Source organism: Anser brachyrhynchus, assembly GCF_964034855.1.
Source record: "Anser brachyrhynchus genome assembly, chromosome: 20".
Classification (NCBI taxonomy): domain Eukaryota; kingdom Metazoa; phylum Chordata; class Aves; order Anseriformes; family Anatidae; genus Anser; species Anser brachyrhynchus.
In genome coordinates this window covers 3,284,927-3,307,652 of record NC_137713.1, presented here as the reverse complement: position 1 = coordinate 3,307,652, position 22,726 = coordinate 3,284,927, and the positions used below count along the sequence as shown (strand labels likewise).

The window sequence follows — 22,726 nt, the reverse complement described above, 5'->3', positions numbered from 1 at the left end:
CCGCACCTCGCTCCGCGCCCGCGGGAGCCGGCGGTGCCGGGGGGGGGCAAAGGTGCCCTGGGACAGCGCCCTGAGCCGCCGGGGCTTCACGGGGCAGGATTTTTTAAATCGGGGTTTTCTTGAAAGTGAATTTAAACCCGAACTCACTCCCACCGTCACGTGGTGCCGAAATTGGGAACAGGAGCAGAATAAAAAGTAAACTGGGGTCAACCTCTTAATGAACCTTTTTCCCACTCCTACCAAAAAAAAAAAAAAAGAAAAAAAAAAAGAAAAAAAAAAGAAAGAAAGAAAAAAACAGGCCCGGGCAGGCCGGGGGATGCGGGCGAGGCAGCGGCACGCTGCTCCCGGAGGAGCCGTGCGGGGCCGGGCCGGAGCCGTCGCAGGTGAGACCGGCCGACGGTGAGCCCCGACGTGAGCCTGCGGGGCCGGGGCGAGAGGGTCCGGGGCTGAACAGCCGTCCCGGTGGGTCTGCCCGGGATGGAACGGGACAGGCCCGGGCCGGAGCGGCGGTGGAGGCTCAGCCGGGCACCGCCGCAGCCCCCGCTCTGCCCCGCCACCGTTCCCACATCGGGGCCGGGCTCTCCCCGCGGGCTGCGGGGCCCAGGGCCGGGCAGGGGGAATTTCGGCACCTTGGCTGGTGCCGGTCGCTCGGCTTTATTTGGGTTTCTCTCCCGCCACCCCTTCCTCCTGCAGCCGCGGACAGGGGCAGCGGGAATCACGGGCGTTTCCTGCGCTTTCCTACGTTAAATGCATTTTTTCCCCTCTTGGAGGAAAAAAAAAAAAAAAAAAAAGGCTGGGGGGAGGGCGATCCCCGAGTGGGGAGGAATTAATTAAAACAAAGCCAAAGCCCCCCTCCTCCCCGCCAGCCCCGGCCCTCCCCGTCCGGGCTGCGGGAGCGGCGGTTTCGGGCCCTCTCCGCCCCGGGCCGGGGCTCTCTGCGCTCGGCGGCACCGGGACGGCCCCGCCGTGCCGTGAGGCCGGAGAAGGTGCGGAGAGCCGCGGCACCTGCCCGCAGCGGGCTGGGCTCCCCCGGGGCTCCAGCGGCCGCACCTCGAGCCCCGGGGTCGGTGCCGGTGCCGTCGGAGCTGGGGAGGGGGGGGGGGGGACCGCGGCCGTTCCGCGACGGAGCCCCCCGGCCGCGGCAGCGCCGGCCGCTTGCAAGAGGCTCCGGCAATTCACGGCGAGGCTCAAACCCAGCCCGACTGTCATCACCCGGCAGATAAACGGCCGGATCCCCGACGGCAGGGTGGCTCCGATTCGTGGCTCATCACCGCCGAGTCAAAGGAGCAGGCGAGGGGGAGGATAAGCCCTGCTTTCAGGGCCCGGCGCTCCAACCCACTCATCACTGTCACCGGGCTTGCTCATGCCTTGGCCCTGAACACCGGCGATTAATAAAAGCTCCCTGTCGCTTTTCTCCACTAATTACACTCGCGCGCAGGCTGCGGGCCGGGAAAAGGAAAGGCTGCGGGCTGCGCTACCTGCCGCCCGGCCCCCGCGGCTCCCTCGCTCTTGCTTCTTTCCCTCCCCCCCCCCAAAAAAAAAAAAAAATCCTACGCAAGAGGAGACGAGGGCAGAAGCGAGTCCCGAGCCCCGCGGCCGCTGCCGGCCCCGACGGCTCGCTGCGGCCGGGCCGCCCCGACGGCGGGGGGACGCCGCGGCCCTGGCGAGGCGAAGGCAGGACCGAGCCTCGGCCGCGTTAGGTTGGCACAGATTTCTTGGCTGGAGCGGAAACTCACCGGTTCGCACCGCTGCTGAGGGTTTGAGCGGCTGAGGACTGAGAGAAACTTGCCGAATTTGGCCCGTAAAACCGCCGAAGGCACGGAGCGTAACCCTGAATTGTGCGCGTAAGCGGGAGGAACTACAGAGCATCAGAGTCGGGCTTCTAAACAGGGACAGTGCCAAATTTCTAATAACTGTGTAATATGCTTATTTATACCATACAAGGACTTACAAACCTCATTGTGCATAGCAGCTGGGTCATATTTCTTTATCCTTCCATTCCTCAGGCTCTTTTGCCAAGAGACTGGTACCAAACACTTCTAGGCTGAAAGGGAAACACAAAACCAAATTGCAAAGAAACGATGACAAGAAGCAAGGGTAAGATACGCTCTGACATGCGGCCCTTTAATCTTAAGCATCTGCCTAAAATAGATGCGCTGAGGGGGTATTGGAAATATGCACGTCTTTAAATGCAAGTGATGCTCTGCTTCTAAATCGTTCGAGCGAATTATTTGCATGTGTTTGCCTGACCTGGGCACATTCGTGTGCTCTCTGGCCGTGTTTTAGCCCATTAAGTAAATATTTTAACGAATGTTTTAAAACGTTGTGAAGTGGTGCCTTACTCAGACTCGCACCGAGCTCTGCCGAAACGGGGTGACTGAACGGAACGACCACATCCGACTGGGCTTTAAATATTCGGGGGGGATTCGGTAATTTTGTCACGGCGTACCAAGTGTACTTACCCTCCTGGAATTTCAAGGTACGCTACGCAGGATGCGAAACAGTCAAGGTTCGTTATGCAACCAGTAAAATTAAACTTTGAACGAATATTCATCTATCCATAATATTTTTTAAAGTTTAAGCATTTTGCAAATTAAAATAAACAATTGTAGAATTCTTTTAATTTTTAAAACTAGATAATTTTGTCTGACTGCTCTGGATTTATATTTTTCAAAATGTTGTCTTGTTATTCTCTAAAATAGCATTGAGAAAAATAATATTTCAAGTCCGTTGCACATTTTGTGTGGAAGAGACTTCACTGTGAGCTTGGAGACAGTCCTTGTAGGAAAGAATAATGCAGAGATCAGTGCCCTGGTAAAAATTACACCGAGCTAGCCTTTCCCAATGGTTTTTCGTAGCCGAAGGTCTGATTTCACTTCAAAATTTACCAAAAAAAATTGCCCCATCTACTCCGCAATTGCTTTTTTTATTTTTTAATGAAAAAAGCCTTGGGGCTGCAGCATGCTGGAGCAGGCCAACGGGGCCACGCCAAAATGGAAATAGGGGCTTAAAACACAACAGCCAAACCGAATGCCTGGCGCTCAGTGCTTTAGGATTTTTACACAGCCTGGCTGCAGGCGCAAGGGTGGCTTTGTTCAGCTTTGTTCTGCTTTGTTTTACTTTGTTCCTGCACGAAGCCATCGCAGGCCGAGCAGGCCCTGCCACCGCCACCGCATCCCTCGTGGCCGCCGTTTACGGCAGGTCAGGGGGTCAGCACCACCAGCACCCAGGGGTGCCCACGGCCGAGGCCCACGGGTGGCGGGGCTGTGGGTGGGAGCGGGGCAGGGTGCACAGCCCCAGGGCCGCTCAGCGCCCGTGGTGGAGCTGGAGGAGGACGCCCACAGCCCCCTGGTTAGGCTGCTCGCGAGCACATGGGCTGAGAGCAAAATCGAGCGCATAAATCCCCCGAGTGACAACGCTGCGAGTCACCTCTCACCAGGCAGGAAGAAAAGAGAGGCTTGTCCCGAAAGCCTCGCATCAGAGCGGGGAACGTCCTCACAGCACTGCACGCCGAGCGGCGCAGGCTCAGAGCACCGCGACTCAGCACGGCACGCTTGGCATCGCGCACACATCCTGCGCAGGGGCTGGGACATCCCTGGGGCTGTGCGGGGCACAAGGAGGTTTTTGCTATGTCCTGCAGGGTGAGCGGGGGCTGATGCTTGTCTGGGTGGAAATTCCCAGCACGAGGGATGAAGGCAGCTGCCCAAACACCAGGCAAAGACCCAGCACCAGCCTTGACACGGTGCCGCAGAAATAACCAGGGACAGCCAAGTGGCCACATTTAAACACCACGTCCACCATGCACCCTCTCCCCCGGGACAGATCCCAGTGCCCCGGGGCTGGAGCCAGGCAGCAGAGCAGCGTGTGGGTGCCTGTTGGTAGCGCCTGCTGAGCACCTCCGTGCTTCGGGACGAGCCTTCAGCCCACGCTCTCGTGTTTACCTTAGCGTCCTGTTGCTATTTAGGCAAAAGCGTCCTCAGCCATCCGCAACGCCGCCACCTCCCAGGCGGGCGCACGCAAGGCCCCTGCTCCCGGCCGGATCCTGCGGCTCTTTTCAGCCAGTCCAGTGGAAACACTGCAGTGCTGCCCACGGGGAAACCTCCTCCTCCTCCTTCTCCTCTCTGGAGCAGGACCAGACCCTGCCAGCGCCAGCAGCCCCACACGCAGCACGGCCACATGTCAAGGCTCGGTGCTCTCGCTGCCTACGGGGGAGACACCACAGCTTTGGGGCTCAGGGGACACACCGAGCCGAGGGCAAACAGGGAACAGGGGGGTGTAAACATTTGCCAGGTGCCTACGGGAGAGGGGTCTGTCCTGTCCCGGGTCCTCGCCAAATCACCCCGGGGCAGATTGAAGCAGCGGGAGGCTCTGGGGGCTCAGGAAGGCTGGTGTGGAGCAAAAAGGGAGGAGGGAAAAGGCAGAAGCAGTGCCTGTGGAGGCTGCCAGCCGCAGCACGACAGGCTCCCGTGCTGGAGCAGGGAGGCACAGGGACACGTCCAGACGTTGAGCTGCTGGAGAGGCGGACAGAAAGCACCCGAGGAAGGCGAGGTGAGGCAGAGGAGCTGGGGAGGAAGGCAGCGGGATGGGGGCTGCAGGAGGAGGACACCCTGGGGAGAGGTCCGTGGGGCAGCATGGTGACATCGGCTTTCTCCCCCCATACATCGGGACGGAGCAGTGTGGGGCTGGGGGGAGCCCTGGGAGGCTGCACGGTGGAAGGGAGGGAGGAAAGGGGGAGTAAAAGGCAGCGAGCGGCTCCTTCCCGGCAAGCAGGTCGGCAGAGCCTGCCAAAAGCCACCACTGCGTCCCATCAGGACACACGGGGATGGGATTTCCTGTCAGGCTTCTCCCATAAAGCTTCGGACTGGGTTTGGTTCCCAGTAAGGGCCCTCGCATTGGCCTGGGGCACAGCTGCATCCCCCTCCTGCCCCACTGCCACCACGGGTGGAGCACAGCCCTGGGGCTGCAATGGGGCCGGGCCAGCCCAGGACAAAACCCCATACCCATTTGGGACATTTTCCTCCTCCCCCAGCGAGCACACTTACTCTGAGAGCAGAACACAGCCTTCAGGGTGCTTCTGCCCCTGGAGTAAGGGGGGAAAGAGCCACAAAAAGACATCGCCCCTGCTCCTGGGGGGGGGGGTTCTCTATAGGAGTAAATGGAAAGGGAAATGATAGCAAATAGGGTCAGGCCCAGAAGCTGGGAATTTCCTCCTAGTGGGACAAGACTTGCCGTGGGACCCCAAATATGCTGTGGGTAGAGGGAAGGGAGCGGGGGGGAGTGGGAGCAGGGGGTGCTCGCCCCCCCGCATCTGCCCCGGCTCCAGCGAGCGGGGAAAGGATGGCTGAGAGTCATTAAAGAGAGAGACAGGAAAACCTTGCTTAAAGAGCTGTCTGGGAAAGGGGCCATTTCAGGCCTGCTGTGTGCGAGTGCCAGGGATTTGGGGCCAGAACAGACAATTGCTGAACGTTCCTCCGGGCTCCTGCAACAAGCGCCTCAGCCAGAGGGGTGCGAGGGGCATGAGGAACAGAAGGGCCCTCTCCTGCCTGGGATAGGGACCAAGCCAGCTCCTTCAGGAGAAAGGAGGAAAAAGGATCCCCAGATGAGAAGCTCTGAGCTGGCTGAGTCAGCCCCGGCTGGACGGAGGACATTGCAAACCTGCACCTGTATCGGGTGATGGGGCCACACGGGTCTTGCCCTGCAGTGGGAGCAGCCAGAGGGATGGCAAAGAGGCTTCTTGTTCACTCCACACCTGTAATAAATTGATGGGACGATATTTTGGAGCAGCTGAAGGCTCGCAGGGAAGACAGCAGATGCTGCTCTCACCCGCTGAGCCCCCAGTGCTCTGTGCAGGGGCTTGGTGTCTCCGCTATGCCCCGCGCTTTGCTACGAGCTGGGGAGAAGGGAGCTCTGCCCCAAACCACGGCTGCTGCTCCCCTATGACCGCTCCCATCCTGACCCACAGAAAGCTGTGGTCCCTTACCCATTTCCCCTGGTTTGCCATCCTGCGTTGAAGCTCCATCTGTAGAAAATGTCAGAAACCTCGGTGAGTACTTTGTGTACACAGACCCTTCCCTGCAGCCTTCGCTCAGCCCTCCAGCGGTGGAGGACGCTGCAGTTTGGACGCCGTGCCGGTGCAATGGATGGCTGCTGCAGACACCACGAGGCTCAGATAAACGCTCTGAAACAGATGAAATCAGCCGTGAACACCCGATACTCATTCCCACAAGGTTACGGTAAAGGTTGGGAAACGAAGGAAGTGCTGCACTGGCATGCTGGCAGCGAATCAAAGAAAATGACATTAATTAAAGCATATGTTAGGAATAGGAAATTAAGCTAAAGCAACATTTCATCTATGGCGTCTTCTCTGGGCACTTTAGAAAGGGTATAAGTTTACTGAAGAGAAAGAGAAATGAGGAGGCTGGTGCGGAGAATAGATGTGTGGGAAGTTAAAAGAATTAGAGCAGAGTTTTAAAAGCTTTAGACTATACACTGGAGGTCATGTGCACTCCCCGTATTTATTTTGAATTGTGAGTGAAAGGGAGGGCTGCAAGTGCCGGCTGGCACTGCAGGGAGCTTGGGACTGACACGGCACCCTCGGCAAGGGGCTCAGCCCTGAAAACAAAATGCACCCCGCAGCAGGCTCAGAGGTACTGTGGCACCCAGATTTATAAGAGATATGTTTTCTCATTTTTTTCTTCAGTTCAAGCAGCCCCAGAACTTACCAAAGCTCAGCACGCAGCCCTAATGGCACCCAGCAGCATCACTGTTCCCTTTGCAGTGGGGAAACTGAGGCACAGCGTGACAAACAGCACCACGCAGCAGCTGCAAGGCTGGGGGTACCAGCTGGGGCTGCACCCCAAACCTGCAGGGAGCACAATGTCTGTACCCCAGCCCCGTGTCCTTCTTGTGCCACCCACCACCAGGCCACCACCACCCACGTCTCCCCAGGCCACCACTGCCCGCATGTCCCTAGGTCACCCGGCTTTCTTCCAGAGCATCTTCAAGTCCTCAGCAGTGCTGGGAGCCAGGACACGTGGCAGGACGGGAACAGGGCAGACTTTGTGCCTGCTGTGTGCCCACTCCTCGCCTTCCCTGCTGCATCCACCTTGCAGCTGGGGAGCGCCACGGGCAGAGGAAATGCTCGAGTGACACGCTGCAGGAGGGGGAAAACGGGAAGCAGGCTGACCCCGGGCCGGGCGTGCTCCTCCCGCACGCTGCTCTGCTTTCAGACCGGCTGCATTTTTTCCCCCTGAGCCATAAATTGCGTGCTGGGGCCGGCGGCGGCCCTCGCGCAGTCGCCCGCCCGCTTTCCCACCGCCGCGGCCCTGGGATGAGTTATGAGGAGCGAGCGCCGTGGCCAGGGCTTCGCTCCAGAGCCCCACCACGAGGGAGATGGCGCAGCTCCCTCCAAAGAGCCGTTTTCCTCCTGTTTCCACCCAGAACCGTGCTGCAGCCCCGGCAGGGACCCCCGGCCCCACCACGGGAGCCCGCTGCTCCTGGGGCTCCTCCGCTCCCCATCCCTCCATGGGCAGCAGCCGTGGCGCGGCGTTCACCCCTGGCGAGCAGGCAGATGGCTTGCTGACAGCTTCAGGAACACCTTGTAGCAGTTGCGGTGATTCCCGAGATCCATTGCTTCCCATTTCAATTCACACATCATGATTTCTAAACCTCAGCCCGCACCTTCCCGGCACGGCTACCCACCTCCCCTCCGCCACATCGGGAGCAACAGGGAAGGGGGACAAGGGGAAGGGGGCAGCAGCACCCATCCCGTCCCACCTCGGGCACCACCTCCTTCCACAGCCTGGGGCGAGTCCCTCAACCTGCCAAAGAAATGGGCACAAGAAGCCAAATGCCATCACCGGGCTGGAAAACACCCCGAGGGGCTGGCGAGTGCTTTTTAGGGAGCCCAGAGCCGGGCATGGGGTCCCCCAAGCCCCCCCAAACCCCAGTGTGGGCACGAGGCGCCGCACCTCACACTTTGTGTGTCCCCCCACACTGCACAGCTTGGCCTCGGGGCGATAAAAGGAGTATGTTTTTCCAATTAAAAGAGCCAGATGCATTTTTCTGCCAGTATTTAGTCCAGCCTAACATGCAATGTCTACATTTTAACCTTGAAGAAGCCTCTAGAGACGCTGCAAAATAAATCAATACGAGTCCACGTGCTGGAAAACAGTACCAATAAATAACTTCAGAGCAGCTTTTCTGTTTACTGTATGAAATTCCCATTCCTGGCCGTGCTCTTCAAAACAGCTTCACAAAAAGTAGGAGAGGAAAAGAAGGGCCCGAACCTCGGCTGGCAGCGTGGGGCTGACTGCAGGTGCAAAGCCACTTCCCCACCAACCTCGGGGCTGGGATTTGGGACAGAGATTGCCAGCGCAATATTTCAAAAAACATTAACTAAAAAAAAAAAAAAAACACTGCAAAGCAGCCTACAAGTGTGGTGGAGAGCCATGGTTTCCCCTGGCAAGGAAGGTGCTGGAGCAAAACCCGTGCCGGGCACACAAAGCCCCAGGTCCCCAGTCCCCACAGACGCACCAGTTCCCCCTCCTTTATGACAATAATAAATATGTCTTTAGCCTTAGCATAAAAGAAGATTTACAGGAGCCATTAAAAGGAAACTTATAAAGGCATCTTCCTGCATCCTGTGGTGGAGAGGTCTCATGTGGGAGGCAGGTGGGGCTGCGGGACCCCCGCACCCTCCCTCGGCGCGCAGCCGCAGGACGGAGCGCTGCTGGGGGCACCCCCCGCTGAAGCGGCCACGTGGCTGCCGCCTGGTGGGCTTGGGGTGGGAGAAGCAGCTTCTGACCCATCCCTGGGAACAGACAGCCTGAGGTTGCACCTCTTAAAGCAAAACCTGACAAATCTGCACCCCCAGATTAGCAAGGATTGCACCCCAGTGAGTCCCGGGTGCCCTGGTCCGTCTGGCCCCTGGGGATGCTCTGACCTGAGGTGCGAAGAGGAGCTCAGGATGGGGATGGATGCCAGCCTCCTGCTGGCTGCCACAGCCTGTACCAAATGCAGCAGGGACAACTGCAGCCCAAAACATAGCAATATCCCGTGGGGGCTTACTCACAAAAGGACGGGCTTGATCACACCGTGCTGCCCTGCGGCCCAGGACAGATGGGAAGGCAGCTCCCCAGGGGAGCCCACTTGGGGACGTGACACCTCTAGGGAAAGACAGTGACCAGCCGACAGATAAACTGAAGCCATTCTCCTCACAACACCCTATTTCTGCTCCCTGCCACCGGGCAGCCAGCACGGCTCTGCCGGGCACACACCGCGGTTGGTGCCAGGGCTTGGTGCCAGGGCTCAGCTGCACGCAGTCCCAGTCCCGCTGTGACAGGGTAAGTACTCACAATGCAGGGTAGCAGCCAGGGCCAGCAGCACCTGCAGGGACCCGTGGGCTCCCTTGGGAGCTGGCCCTAGAAGGAAATGGAGCCTTTTATGCTGAGACTCAAGAGTAAAAGCTCTGCTCTCCCAGCCTGGCTCGGAGCTGCTCCTCCAAAGTGGCTGGGGGAGGCAGAGGAAGCTCAAAGGGGCTCCTTGATCTTGGGAGGCCACGTGGAGAGAAATCAGAGCCTCTTGGCTGTGTCTCACACCCCCCTCATACCCCTGTTCAGGGATGCCACGTGCCTAAAACAAGCAGGTGCCCAGCACCCACAGGGTTGGGCAGCCCCCACTTGCTGCCGCCCCTGCCCTGAGCCCAGCCCTGACAGCAGGGCCGGATCTCACCTCGCTCTCCCCCTCCAGGAGAAGCACAGCGGAGAGCCGTGGGTGTTCCTGCTGACTTGTACCCTCCTGGCACTGGTCTCGGTGGGACCCCGCTCACCTCCGAAAGCTGCTGCAACACAGGCACCTCCACCAAGGGCACGTGCACACTTCGCAGCCCACCGCTGCCACATCCCTGCGGGGTTTCACTCGCGCTCAGTGTGGATGAAGGCTTCTGAGGTGCCTGTGAGGTCTCAGCAGGGAAAACACCAGAAGAGAGCCTGTCAGAGAGGAGCGGGGACAGAAGTCAACCAGATTAGGAAACTCACTGCAACCCCATGCATCAGGCAGGTCTGGTACCACGGCCAGCTTCTCAGCAGCTCAGTTTCCACCAAAGCACTGAAGTCACCAACCTCTTGGAGTGATCAGCAGGTTGGGTGCTGAGCCCCTGCGGCCATGCAGGAGGTGCTGAGCAGCAGGTAAAACCCCAGCCCTGCGCCCACCTGAGCAGTTTGTCCCTAAACCAAGGTTCAGGGGGAAGCCCAGCCTCTGCAGCAGCCATTCCCATGGCCACAGCCGGTGGGATTTTTGACTTTATTATTATTATTATTATTTTGTTTTTTTACATGAAATCACCCTTTCCTGGACACCAGGAGAAGCCGTGTCCCAGAGTGAGGAGGGCACAAGGACTACGTGGAAAGGGCCACACCACAAACCCGCAGCAGGGAGATGCTGCCTCCTGGTCTGCCTCACACTCCCACGAGCACATCGCTGTCCTGCCTTGGTGTCACTGCTCCTGTCCCTGTCTGGGGCATCCGGGGCAAGGGACAGCCCCATGGTGCCACTAGCCGAGTGGCAGGCATGGTGTTTGTCACACGCCTGCAAAAACACGTGGTGAATATAAACTGGACAGATTTAGCGACTGTGGGGCCTTCTGTTCTTCCTTACATCTCTGGACCATTTCCCCACCCCTTAAATGCTTTACATTATTTATTATGTTTCATTTAACCCCAGCCACGTCCTCCAAATAAAATTTATTTTGCAGCTGTCATTCAGGTTTACTCCAGCCTTAACCTCATAATCCTATTGATTCCCTCATTATTCTCTGGGTGCAGGATTGATTTCATGCCTCCTGTGTTATGGAGAAGACTTTGCTCATTAATCTCACGCACGTTTACAAACGGCCACTCCAGGTAATTCATTATTTTCTCATTCCCTATACAGTCAGGCTCACAGGCCCTGTTACCTTGTCTGCTTTGCATCCTGGCTTTGGGGTAGAGATGGGGACAGAGCGATCCAGCAGCAGCCCGGTGCCCCGAGCAGCGGTGCTGGACACCCAAGGGAGCCCCATGCTCATGCCCTTTGTCACTTCTGGGGACACCCAGTGCAGGGACCACATCACAGTAGCATCAAACATCGCTGCTTCAGCTGCACGGGTGTAGGTATCACGGATGTCCACACCTCCAAACACAGAGGTGCATTATTTATACGGGGCGATTAATCAGCCCGAGCGTTTAATATAGCCCCATCGGGGTGCGCAGCGCCGTACAGTGTATGGAGGAAGACATGACCCCTGTCATGGAGGCTTAGAATAAAAAATAGGCAGACACCACAGCTCAGACACGTCATAAATCCAGCTGAAGGGCCAATCTCAACTATTTCAGCTGTTTCGCCCTCCCCCCGTAATATATAATTGTCTTTGTTGGATCAATACAGAGAGGCTTTGTGGCAGGAGCACGTTTTAAGGGAAGATTAATGTAGCGCATTATATATGCAGCTAGGAGGAATTCCAATATTCAATTTCCAGGAGGAGGAGAAAGGTCGGGGCGATGGGATCCTCCTTCCAGGAGGGGACCGCAGCACCCCTCGTGCCAAAGCACACCTTGCAAAGGGCACGGACACCTGCAGCCAGGGCTTGTGGCAGCCCAGCCATGCTGGGCAGGGGCAGGTCCCAGCCACTTTTGGGGTATTTTTGCAGGTTTTGCCCCCTGGCACCCACCTGCCACCAGGCCGGCATGCAGCCCACCTCGCCCTCTAGGTGCAGCCTGCTGCAAGCCACCAGGGCACAGCAGAGGGAGCGCGAGCGGTGCTGCTCACTAAACAGGTATCATTTATCCATGGAAACACCCCTTCAGTCACTTCCCTGGGCGCACACAGCATCATAAGCACACGAATACCAAACTTAATGCCACGCCGTGGGGCTGAGCCCTCCCCTCGGTCAGCAGACCCTGCCCAGCTCTAGCTAGGTGCGCATCCCGCAGCTATCATATGGAATAAATTTACCCGAAGCAAGTTTTGATTAAACGCAATAACTATGATTGATTTGGTTACATACCCTCCTTGTGACAGTCCATTTCATTTACTTTTTCATTCTGAGAAGGGATGTTGCATTGATCCGAAACATTAGCTCTGACTACCACCGTAAATCCCCATTTTAGGGAGACCCGCGGCAGCCCCATTAACATTTTTACACTTCCCCAGCAGTGGCTACGGTTACCCCCTGCCCGGGGCCAGCAGCAGATGCTGCAGTCAGCGGGGCAAAGCACCCACTTCTCCTTCACTACTGCAGAGCCACGAGCACCCCAACAGCTTCCCAGGGTCTTTCCCCATCCCTGCTCCTGGGGACCCATTGCTGGGCTCCGTGGGCTTGGGCTCCCCAGGGACCAGGGCCCCCAGCACCAGGCTCAGGCTTGGCGTGCCCGCAGCAGCCTGTTTGCCATCCAAAATCCCACAAAACACAGCTCGCCCGCTGCACCCTGCCAAAATTTGAAGCAACACGACCACAGACTTCCTTACAAAAGCTTCCCTATCTTTCTTTTTAAGAAGGGGGGGGAAAAATGCCCAAATATTTTTTATATTACTAATAAATTGAAAAAATGCTTTATGTTTTCAATATATTTTCAATTTACTGCCATGGTCAGTATCTTGATTGCTATGTATATTTTATAAGCAGCTTCAATGATAACCAGATTGAGCTGTTGGTTTCTCCATAAACGCTGCATTATCCACCAAAAGTGATCTCTGGTAACACAGAGTCATTAAAAATAATGCTGAAAATCATCAGGGAAACACCAAAAGTGAAAAGAATAAATTGCTTCCAAGCACATCTTGGAGATGCTAGAAATTCAGAGGTTTTATTTGGAAGATGAGCTGGTTTTCAACACACATTTCAGGCAGATCCCGGTATCCACAAGGCTCTGAGGATGTCCTAGATGGCTGCACATGCGCCCTGCCCGCAGGAGGACGGGCTTCAACGCACTCACGTTGAACACTTCACTAAAGCCACTTCCAGCCCACGCAATCCCCAGCTGCGCCTCCAGCACAATGACATCAACACTCCAGCAGCCTTCGAGGAGCCAGATCTAGTCCATATACCACTGAATAATTTAAATCATGATGAAATCACTGGCTTCGCGGGCTCCAGAAAAGGATGGGAATAGCTGGGTGGGATGTGCACTGTGAGGGCATCCCTAAATACTGAATTATTCAGCAGAAACGTTTCTGCCATCCTTCATCCTACCCAGTTAAGCTATATGCTTAATTGCCAAGCGCTGCCCTTTATTTTCATGTAACCGTGGGACTTGGTTTGGTGAGGTCTTGGTTTGGGGGCAGGCAGCTGCAGCGGGGAACTGCTCTGGGTTTATTTTTGCATCCTTTCCAGGCTCTCAGTCCTGTTTCCGTGGCACCAACAAGATGCCCATCATGTACACACATGTGGGGGGCTGCAGCAGGGACAGCCAGCAAGGGGGACGCACCCCAGGGTCACCCCATCCCACCCCACCGAGCTCTTCCCAGCCAACCTGCTGCCTGAGGCCTTGCTTCAGGACAACCTTTCATCCTACAAGTCCAAGAACCCAGCCCCAAAAGGAGCTGAGTGGGTGAATTATCTGGCCTCAAGAACAGAGCTGTTTTGTCCCAGCTGGGGCTGTCTGCAGGAGCAGACCCAACCTGCACACACCTTCCTCCTGCCTGGAGGCCAAGAGCAAAAATTCACCCAAATTCACCCATCCAAATGACGAGAGCTCGATGTTCCCTATCAGGCAAACGTTAGCCTCGTCACAGGCAGAAGATATTTCACTCACCATGGCTATCTTTTATGAGCTGGACAGTTTGTCCTCATTAAAATGGTGTACATCTTTCCCAGCAGTGCTCTGTATCAGGGCGATCAAAGGAAAGCATCCAAATTACTCGGCGCGTAAAGCAACACAGCCCAAAATACCCTATCGCTCTGTTTCACACGCACTTCTCTGCTCTCCCCTCCCCAGGGTGCAGAGATGCTTCTGCATCAATAATCCACAAAAAAAGACTGGTGAAAGCAGTGAGAGGCTCCTGAGCTCGGAAAGACCCTACAAACCCACCATAGAGGGAAATGAATTGCCGCAACACCAGGCTCCGAGCACCCAGGGATGCACATGGATGGGTGCTGGCGCACAGCACCGTGCACCCAAAGCATGCCCAGCCTCCTCCTACAGCTCTGCCCAAGGCCACATGTCCAGGAACCAACCCCAAACACACCAGCACGGATGGGGTTGCAGCCCTCCTCCTTCAGCAGGAGCCTGCAGAGCCCCAGCTCAAAAGCAGCACAGTATTTTCCCATGGCACGCTGGCTTTCTTGCTTTAAAATAAAAAAGAAAAAAAAGTATGTAAAGCTTTCATAGCTCCTTTTCATCTAATATTTAATGTGCAAGAGTTTCTGTGTGCCCAGGTTAGGTAAACATTAGAGAAGATTGTTTATAGAAATTATATACAGAGTGGGGCTGGTTTAATTTATCAAAAAAGGTTTTGTTGAAATAAATTTATTTTACAGTGAAACCCACTTAAACCTGTTAAAGGGATGACCTTGTTTAAACGAACCTGTTTGCGCTTCACCTAAAAGGACAGCTTGGAGCAGCACCACGATACCACCTTCCAGAGTAAATATTCCTAAATATATTCCTAAATATCCCTGGAGCCGGGTCCGGGCACTCAGAAGCTGGGCCAGGAGAGCATCTGCCCAGGGCACTGCGTGCACAGCACCACCACCAGCCTGTCACCTGGGGCCAGGGCCCCGTCACCCCTCTTGTGTCCCAGAGCGGTGACACCAGCAGGAGCCGGGCACTGCAGGGCTTTGCTGGTGGCTCTCAGCCCCGAAATGGCCATGTCCCCAGGGCTGAGCACAGCGTGGCACAGGGGACAGCAGGGATGCTCTGCACAAGCCAGGACATTTCGGCTGTCGGTGCGATGGTTCAATGCTGCATCTGCTCGCACATCAAGGTGGATGAGGGCCAGGAGCAGGCAGTGGCACAGGAACTGGAGGGGCTGCAGTTGCAATAACACCAGGCACTGGGTGAGAAATGCAGCTGCCAGCCAGTGGGAGCCCCACGGCCAGGTCTGTGGATAGGGAGACACCTGCGGCATTCAGCTGCTTCTGACACTGCTGTCAGGCGGACGGCTACGGACTGCATTGCTCGTTAGCTTGATTAGATTGCAGTAATTCAGGAAAAAAAAAAATAGCAGGCATCCAGTGGCCATTTTTCCCCTCTCCTGGTGACTGCGGAGCAGGGAAGCTGCATCCCGCGCTCTCGCCTTCCCTCTGCTGGCTCCGTCCTGATGCAGCGCCTGGCGCAGCCCCAGCTCTGCTCCCAGGCTCTGAGCGAGCCCAGCACAGCGAGGCAGGGTCGGGATCACTCCAAACACAGGGGGAAAAACCCACCTGCATTTCTCCCCCGTGACACAGGTCAGATTAACGGGGGAAATCAGTGCGAGCATGCTTAACAGAGATGAAATGCTTTATAAATGAGCAGACGCATTGATTAGAAGCATGTCTGTAAGATTTAATCTCAGCAAGCAGCAAGACTGGGAAGAGGATCCATCCATCCGTCTGTCTAGGAGGCATCAGCCAGGTACAGGGTTTTGTGCACTTCCTGGGTTGGGGCATGAAAGTATTTGTAGTGAGAGCTGGAGAAAAGTAAGGGATGGGATAAGGAAAGCTGTGCTTTGGAAGCGATCTAAGCAAAATCCACCAAGGCAGAATTAATATTGTCTCGTTAACAGAGGGAGCAATTTGAAATTATATGGGAAAGGTGGATAAAACCTGGAAAGCATAAGGGCCAGCTCTGATTTCAAAGTCCATGGGAGCATTCCAAGGCAGAGCTTTAAAATTAGAAACAGCATGCAAAGTTACTTTTCCATTGAAATGTCATGTTTTCCTTGAAAAGAGCTTTTTCCATCTCAAGAATGTGTTTTGTCACCGGGCAGTGAGCGCTCTCCTCCTGATAGATTTGCTGAAGCAAGAGCTCCTGGAAAAACCAGAGCATCACACCCGAGTGCTCAGCAGACACATCGAGGCCAAGAAGAAGTCTGGGCAGCAAGCTTCAGCCCGAGGTTTGCTGCTCATCCTCCGAGCATTCCTCCACCTCTTCGGGAGGGGAAAAAACAGTGCAGCATCCTCATGCAGGCGGCTCTTGCGCCTGGACCCCACTCGCGGTGCTGCCCAGACTGCCAGCTCAGGCAGGGGACACCCCCTTTCCCCCAAGTGTTTGTTTTTTGGGGAGCTCGTCCCCACAGGGCAGACACCGCTCATGCCATAAGCGCGCCACGTATCTGGTGTTTCTTCCTTGAGAAAGAGCCAAAAAGGAAGAGAAAATACGACCGCTGACTCCAACAGTCTTTCCGTTAAATCCGCCGGAATTGCCAGCAGCTCGATTCAGGTCTTGCCTCCAAGCTAAAACATGGAGTTCAGATCCTCAAATCCTGCCCACGGCAGCACCGCTGGGGAGAAATCCCCCATGCAGGACCCAGGATGGAGCACATGCCATCCTGAGCCTTGGCACACCACAGGAGAGCCCCCAGGTGATGTCCCCCTGGTGACAGAGGGGACCCAAGAGGCATCACCCAGGCTGGGAGGTGCAGAACCACACCAGCGCCCACCCCGTCACAGCTCCTGCCATCCCCTCATTGCCAGCTGGTTTACATTCCTAACCCCACAGACACACTGAGCAATGTCCCCATGTCCCCTTGCATCGGGTACGTGGCAGTGGGTGTCACAAACTGCTCCTGGTGCTCGTCCCCAGCCACGTCGCAGAGCACTGCTGGGGAGAAGAAGAAACATAGGTGTGAATGTAAAAAGCAGATGCAAAACTCCAGAGGTCACCAGACCCAGGCTCAGACACTACCCAGGCTGAGCCAGGGGAAGGGACAAGAGGGGTGGGCAAGAGGAGCAGCACCAGCAGAGCCTGCAGCCACCTTGGGGACATGGGGACGAGGGACAAGCCCTCAGCATGCCCCTGGGGGCAGCCCACAGCTCTCTGTGGGACACCACGGAGCCACCAGGCTGGCACATGGTGGGGGTGCAGGAGCCGGGTGCTGCCAGCACCCACTGTGCCCCAGGACTCTGCCCCAGGGGCTGGGGGGCCGCAGCCTCCCCGTCCTGCTGGCGCCTCTCCCCCTGAGACAGCCCCGCTTTGAAGCCATGCCGGGGCTGGCAGCAGCATCGGTGCTGGAAGAGATGGCTTTTAAACTCGGAGCGAGATGAAAAGCAGCCGGAAACGCATCTAACGGGTGACTGCAGGGCCAAGCCTGCTGTTCTCAGGCTCGCTTCTCCCGAGCTGCTCCACCAGAGCCCCGCTCCCCGGGGAGCTTCTTTCTCAAGCTCCGCTGCCTGCCCCAGTCCTTGGCGGCTCCCAGCCCCGCTCTGCCCCGAGGTGAGGCTGCAGCAGAGATGGAAAAACCAGCCTTGGTCAATAAAGATGCTGGGGTGCTTCCTGCCCGAGCCAGGCTGAACTCCAAGTGCTCGCAGGGCTCTGCTTGGTGCCGGCAGCAGCCACATGCCTGCACGGAGGGGAGGTCCCACAGCAATTCCCTGTGTGATTTAGGGGAACCGCGAGGTGCCGGGGGTCATTGCTGCTGCCAGCACCGCAACACAAACAGGAGAAAAAACATTCCCTTCCCAAAGAGCTCCAGGCTAAACCTGAGGTTTGTCTGGGCACTGAGCACAGCCTCCCCCATCCTCTGACCACCTTTGCTGCCGAGCTCCCTGCTGAACCTGCTGGAGGCCCCAGGAGCAGGCTGTGGGATGAGGGGAGGGCAGCCGGCACGGGGGCACCTGTGGGCGGTGTGAGGTGACTGCCTGATAACAGGGTGAGCAAAGATTTGAACTGAGTACGAAACAGCCTAGAACCTCAAATGGCTTTTTACCTCTTCGATTTGGGTTCCTCCTCCTTTAGGTGTAGTGGGCACGGCTCCAACAGCAGCCGGGAGGAGCTCGCCCCCAGGCCCTTCCTTGAGCTCCCACCCGGTGACGGGTGCCCAGGCATTAGGAGCACAGGAGACAGGGATCTAATGAGATTTGCACTAATGCACGTGATTGTTTAGAAGAACAACCCCACACTAAGCCCGTTAAGCCATTAGGGCTCATCAGGGCCCCCCACTCCCTCCGGCCCGCAGCACCGGGCTGGCCCCGCAAAGCTGCTGCTTGTCTGCGCACCCCCAAAGCCTGACATTTGCTCAGAGAACCCAGCGTGCATTCTGCCCAGGAGAACCCAGCACACAGAGCCACATCTCCACCATTCCTCTTAACATAAACTCCCAGCACACCCTCAGGAATACCCAGCTGGTGTGCCAAGCATCGCTCCCTGCACCGTGCTGGGGTCTGCAAGGGCTGCGCCAACACACACTCTGCTGGGCACCCACAAAGCAGCTCATGACTTTTCCGCATCCCACCTCACGAAAGGAGCAATAAATCCACCATTTCTGGGCTTTTCACTCAGTCTCAGACTGTGGATTTACAGCACCCCGGTCAGACCCCACCTGCAGCACCTCGCTGCCTGCCTGTGGGGCTCAGCCCGCAGCATCCCATGGATGTGCCTCACGTTCCTCCCACAGCCCTGATGGACTCAGCCAATGTTGTGGTGTGTTCTTTGCTCTTTTTTTTTTTTTTAAACCCTCTTCCTTAATTGAAAATTGTCTGAACCCTCCTCGAGGAGCTCCCAGAAAAGGAAAAGGTTACCCCAGCACTCAGCCCCGTGGTGCCAAAGAGTCTGCTCCAGCCTCAGCTCGGGCCTCCCTGGCTCTGGGGGAAGCAGACAGAAATACGGGGCTCTAATCTCAGCAGTGCTCGCTGATAATCTGCTCTGCAATTTGCAGATAGGGCAGGCTGAGCGCTGGGAGGCTCCAGGGACGGGGGGAGAGGTCCCCAGGGAGGCTCGGGCCCTTTGTGCATCTTCCTCGCAAACCACGCAGCCAAGCAGGGCCTGATCCTGCACCCGCAGGAAGGGGACTTTAGGCCACATCTTTCAAGGCAGTCACTTGGAAAATCTCAGCCAGCCCTTCCTCTTGCTGGGGGGCATTGCAGGCATTGGTGGAGTCCCAAAATAGGGGACCAGCCACCCCAGTAAGAGAGACTTGCTCCCCAGTTTGACAAATGGGTCAGAAGGATGAAGATGTCCCCATGGTGGGACATGGGCACAGCACCCTGCTGCCTGCCCTGGGAAGGAGCAGGACTCCCCACCGTGTCACCAACATGCTGCACACAGCAGCACGACAATTTTCTCAGGAAAGATGAGGTTTTGGCCCAGTTCTCCCCCACCACAGGAAAACAGAAACAGGGGGCTTCATGCAGGCAGGGGGCTCTGGCCACCCCAGCTGCCCACCCTGACCACAGGGACAGCTCCCTACTTGCAAACAACAACTGGGAAAGGAAAATAAATATATATACTCACACACGTGTATCTGTATATACAGCTGGGGTGAAAACCCCTGCAAACGCTCCCTCTCGTGGAGACCGGCTCTCCCTGCTGCCCAGGGACCAGGCCAGATCCTGCCCCCAAAACTGCCCCAAGGCCAGGGGGCTCTGTGGGGGCAAGGGGCAATGCTGCCTGGGTCCTCTACAGCGCTGGGCCCATCGACATGAGGCTGAGCCCTGGCTGCTGGCAGGGAACTGAGTGTGATCCCAGGGCTGGATCCAGCACACGGGGGTCTCAGACACTTTTTGAGGCTTTTAATGGCCAAACCACCTTCCCCCCTCCCTGACGTGGTGAGGGAGCGCATGTATTTAGCACTAGAGGGAGCAGAGGGAAGCATCGCAGACACCTGTTGGTATTCACCCTGATTGATCCCCACTGAGCACGATTTCTCTTTTAAAGCCATCAGGAAAGTGCCCCCATGCCCTGACATCCCCTGAGCCGAGGGCAGCAGGAAAGGAACCATCACACCGGCTCCCCCAGCTTGTTATTTCCCAGCCTGGGGAATTATTTCCCAAAAGTCTTTAGCCGATTCCCCCGAACCGCACAGGATTTTGCGCTGACAACACCTTTGTGCTGGGAGCCGAGCCAAGATCCCCACAAGGTCATTTGGCAAAGACAATTAGGCAGTCCCCTGACAGCGCTGTCTCATTTTAATTAGATCTCGGTTCCTAAGAATTACAGAGCACGCCAGGCCCAAGGCTGAAGGCAGGGACCATTTGCAGAATTCAGTGGGAGGCCAAGGACAGCTGTACCTGCGCTCAGGTCACTGCGCACAGCGATGCCAGCCAGACAGGGGAACGAAAGGAAAGAAAGGGCCTTTCTTGCACGATTTCACCCCTCAATACTCCAGGCAACAAAAAAAGCAGTGAGCAGAAGGGAGCTCATCCCTGCTTCTAGCATCTCGCTCACACTTAGACGCCTCTGAGCCAGCCTTTGCTGCCCCACACAAACACACACGCCCGCGGTGGGGGCCGCAGGAGCAAAGTTGGGACCCTGGGCACGGCCTCGGACAGAGCCGGGGAGCGGCGTCGGGGCGGGCAGCGCGGCCACCCCCCGGCCCGGCCGCCCCGTCGGGGCCGCCCCGCGGCGCGGAGCGACGGCACCACCTGGCGGCGGCACCGGGGGGAACCGGGCCCGGCTCCTGCCCTCTGCCTCCCTGCGGGGCCGGCTCCGTGCAACCCCCCCCAGGAGCGGACACGGCAGGGAGGGGAGGAAAAGAGCCGGGCGCGGTGTCGGGTGGGGGCGCCCCCGTCCCGCCCCGTCGGGTGTGCGGAGCCGGGGGCTGCCGGGCTCCACCCGGGAAGGTCTGGGAAAGGGCCCCGGGGGGGGGCACTGCGGGGTGGGGGGCCCGGCTTTCCCTTGCCATCACCCGCCGCTGTAAACAACGGGAATAAACCGAGAGGCTGCCCTTTCCCCTTTCCCACCCTGCCCCTAAAGCAGGGACGGAGCAAACAGTGCCTGCGGCTAGCAACGAGCTTTGCGGCACAATAAACAGCCGCTTTTTTTTTTTCCCTGATAACGTTTCTAAACCCCCGGGCACCCACACAGATCAAAGCAGCCCTGGGAACCCCTCAGGAGGAACAGCCCCGACGGCAGCTTCATCCTTCCCACACCCCAGGGGGCTGCAAGGCCTCTGAGACACCAGCGCTGGGGGAAGGACCTGGGGAGAGGACCTGGGGGGGACACCCAAGCAGCCTGCAGCACAAGCAGGCAGACCACCCCATCAGGGCTCAGCCCCCCAACCACGCCACTGGGCCAGAGGAGCCAAAATGAAGCCAAACTAGCACGGCCACAGAGCACTGACCTGGCCAGGACAAGCAGCAGCAGCAGCACAAGGAGAGGCGGTGCCTGGCGCTGCCCCATAAATTGGGGCAGGTGTGGGACCGGCAGCTGCCGTCGGGGCCGTGCCCTGCCCAGGTGCAGCGGGTGCGCAGGGGTCCTGAGGGGTGGAGCGGAGGCCCCCCCGGGTAATTGGGGGCTCCCCTGCTGCCCCAGCTGCGTTTCCCCTCAGGGATGGAAGTGACCAGTCCCTATAAACCCCACACCACAGGGACAAAAAGCAACGTCCCCCCTTTCATCCCAAGTAGGCAGGGCTGCAGGTGTGCCCCCTCCTGCCGCTCAGCAGTGACCCAAAGTGCCCAGGGAGCACGGTGGCAGCAGGGTAATTGTGGGGCCAGCACAGCCGGGCCTGCACCCAGGTGGGAGATGCTGCGGTGTCCACTGGGCGCGCTGCTCAGGTGCCAGCCCCTGCTCCTGTGCACAGCCCCCCGACAGAGGGATCGTGGTGCTGCACAGAGCTGGGCAGCCAGATCTGCCCGGGTTTGGCCACTGGGCCCCCAAATTGGGCAGAAACCTCCAGGTTTAGCTGCACCAAGTGTGCCCCCGCAGGGCTCCCAGCACCTCCTACAGCAGCGACCCCAGCGCCACACGTGGCTGATGGCAGCCGCTGGGCGAGTGGCCGGAACGGGGCTTCTCACGTCGGGGTTTAGCCTCGGCTCCTGCCCAGCCACCCATGGCTGTCGCGGGCCTGGCCCTGCTCCCCACCTGGGGGCAGAGCTGAGGAACCTCCCCAGAGGTCACTGTGCCCAGAGGTCACTTGTCCCCAGGGGTCACCGTCCCAGTCCCGCTCTGCTGGCAGCACTTCTCCCCCCCCAGGGAAGAGCAGCCCCATGCCCCACGAGCAGGCCAGGGCCCAGGGCCCTAGGAGGAAGCACCGTTTACACCTTTCAGGCCCCCAAATCTCCACCACCTCCCTGCTGCGTTCACCTCAGCGCAGCTCCTCCTGAACACAGCGAGGTGGGGAGCGTGCTGGGGGGCCAGGGAGCCCCCCCACCGCCACACGCAGGCACCGGCCGCGTCCCCTGCGTCACTAAAAGCAGAGCCCGTCGAGCTGGTGCTCCTCCTGAGATGTGTTTATTCGGAAATAGCCCTGCGAGCCTATTTTTGGTAACTCCATTTCCCTCCTCGTGTTCAAGAGGCCCCCGCCCTGCCGGTGTCCCCCCCGCCGGAGGAAACGGCCGCGGTGCTCAGCCCAGAGCAGCGGCTCCTCTTCCCCCGTCGGGGATCGCGGCCCCGGTTCCTCTCTCCCCGTCGGGGATCCCGGCCCCGGAGCGCTTTTAGGGGCTGGGGGGGCCCGGCAAGGAGCCGGGGGTCTCGGCGCGCCCCGTCGGGGCCTGGCAGCGGCGGGAGCGCGGCGGCACCGGCAGAGGGAGCCCTGAGCACGGCGCTGCGCAGCCCGCACCCCGCGGGGACGCGCCCGCGCCCCCGCCCCGCCGCCGGGCCCATAAATCTTCCCC

The 22,726-nt window shown here is 57.9% G+C and overlaps 1 protein-coding gene across 1 annotated transcript in view; it reads right to left on the bottom strand.

Moving 5' to 3' along the window:
- The window catches only part of TBX4 (T-box transcription factor 4), a 56,966-nt gene extending 34,556 nt beyond the window's left edge, over nucleotides 1-22,410 (bottom strand). The window contains exons 1-5 of the mRNA XM_080563021.1: nucleotides 19,407-22,410; nucleotides 6,723-9,989; nucleotides 5,981-6,178; nucleotides 3,942-5,749; nucleotides 1,737-2,044 (exon numbers count right to left, since the gene is read on the bottom strand). The gene's annotated coding sequence lies outside the window, so the exon portion shown is untranslated. The remainder of the gene's footprint in view (nucleotides 1-1,736; nucleotides 2,045-3,941; nucleotides 5,750-5,980; nucleotides 6,179-6,722; nucleotides 9,990-19,406) is intronic.
- Nucleotides 22,411-22,726: the final 316 nt, after the last annotated feature.